The following is a 2,461-nucleotide window of genomic DNA, read 5'->3' as shown; positions in this document are numbered from 1 at the left end:
ACATCATTCTCCACACCATACGTTTAATCCTTTGTTTTCAGCAAGCCGGTGAGATTGACAACTTACTGTTAAGTTGGGGCAAAGTAGTTTGATTGTGTTGTGCAGGTTCCACGTTGGCGCCGGAATCCCTGGTGTTGCGCCGCACTACACTCCTTCACCAACAACCTTCACGTGGCCTTCATCTCCTACTGGTTCGATAACCTTGGTTTCTTTCTGAGGGAAAACTTACTGCTGTGCGCATCACACCTTCCTCTTGGGGTTCCCAACGGACGTGTGCATCACGCGCCATCAACAGGTAGAGGTAGAAGAGCTAGGCATATCATATTTAGCAAGCCTAATTTGAAGTTGCTCATTTGACTTGGCGAGGAGAGAGTGTTCACTCTTCAATGCCTTGTGAGATCTATTTCTTTCATGAGTTTGGCAATTTCATCTTCATGCTCTTCAAGAGTTTCTAGTTTCTCTTCAAGAGAAGCTATAATTTCTTGTTCTTCCTCAAGAGCATTTTTTAAAGAGGCAATTTCAAGAGAATCCTCTCTTTCTATTTGACATTTTTTATCAAGGATATATTCTATTTGTGCTAGAGGAGACATGAGAGCCCCAACATCCTTTTCGTTGTCACCTTTGAAGTTAAAGATGAACTCATCGAGCTCAAGCATTTCTTGTTTAACTTTTAAGCTAGCATGATCAACCCCTAGAGTATTTAGCATATTTGGAATAGGGGGTTAGGGGATGATACCTCGGATGATTTAGCCATGAAACAATTTTCTTCCTTCATGTGAATATCCTCATTGGGGGATTTAATTGGTGATGAAGAGGTAGTGGAGATGGAAGCAAGAGCAACCAACCCATTGGTAGTTTCATCATCATCATCATCATCATCATCATCATCATCATCATCATTCTTGATGTGAGGGTTCTCATTGGGGGATTCAAAGAGGGATGAAGTTGGAGTAGAGGTAGTAGCAATAGCGTCCACATCCTTTGAGGTATCTTCTTCATCACTATCACTATTATTGTCCTCGGAAGAATAATCCTCTTGAGTTAATAGCACAATACTTGATGGCCTCTTGTTCTTCTTATTCTTGATGAATGGTCTCTTGTTGGGAACCTTAGAATCTTTGCCCTTGTCCTTGGGAATGAGTCTGCCACCACGAGTTTCTCTATTCTTTTTTTTAACAAAGTTTCTCTATTTTCATATGGGCATTCGGAGATGAAGTGGTACTTGTAACCACAATTCAAGCAAGATCTTGATCTTGGGCCCGAGCTCTTGAACCTGATTGCTTTGTTCCTCTTGATTTTGTCTTATTTTGCCTTAGATGGATCAACCCAAAAGGTTCTTGCATGAAATGCCATATGGTCATGGTAATGGTATTCCAAGTCCTCCGGATAGGACATGATCCAAGAGGTTTTATATGGTTATTGATTGTCTACCTCTTCGACTACATTGACATTCAAAGCAAGATTTGCACCTCTTGCCAAATCCATTACATGGTTCCGAGAATCTTGACAATTTTGTTCGGCCACCTTGAGAGCTTGCATCTCGTGCACCACTTGATAGGAGGTTAGCTTAGGATAGCTTTCCCTCCCAAGGAGACTCTTGACATCAATGGGTTCATAAGGCATCATGGCATCGATATACTTGTCCTTGATCCAAAAGTCATCATTATGTTGGGCACCCACATTACGAAAGGCATCGGCAATAGATATGAGCCTTCTATACATCTCTTGACGATCTTCATTTGGCAACCTCATGAACTCTTCGGCTTGGTTCCGAAGAGCACTATGCTTGTTTCTCTTCATGCTTTCACTTCCCACAAAGATTTCGGACAACCCATCCCAAGCTTCCTTGGCGGTGGTCAGTTCTGAATATAAGCCAAGTCCTTTGTCCCCAGAGATTGATGAATCATGTTCAAGGCGACAAAGTTGAATTGGTGATCAACCACTTCTCTTATATTCAATTTGTCAGCATTGAAAGGATTGTACCCTTCAAGAATGATTCTCCATAGCTCATTGGAGGCACTGCACACATGAGAGCGAAACTCAAATTTCCACCTATTAAAATCCTCAACATTAAGCATAGGTGGATCACCTCTATTATTTATATGAGGGTGGGGGATAGGGGGATCCGGAGAGCGCCAATCAACGACATTGTAGTTCTCACCTAAGCCCTTTTTAGGAGAAGCACTAGAGATTTTACCATTGGCTAAGTCGCACCATCCAAGGGCTTTTTAGTAGAGGGTGAGGCCGAAGCATCTCCATCTAATAAAGAGTCCTTGTCATTGTCCTCTATGATGGGAATGACAGGAGGGATCGACCACTTTAGTAGCTCCGCTAGATATTTCTTCATATCTAGCAAATTAGATTCCATGGAGGATATCAAGGATGTTTCCAAAGACTTGAGATCATCCATGGAAGCCGGCTTCCCGGTCCCTTCCGGAGTCTCATCGTCCGGCATACTCTT

The sequence above is a fragment of the Lolium perenne genome, chromosome 3 (assembly GCF_019359855.2).
Source record: "Lolium perenne isolate Kyuss_39 chromosome 3, Kyuss_2.0, whole genome shotgun sequence".
Taxonomy (NCBI): Eukaryota; Viridiplantae; Streptophyta; class Magnoliopsida; order Poales; family Poaceae; genus Lolium; species Lolium perenne.
Note: the sequence above shows the minus strand (reverse complement) of the source record.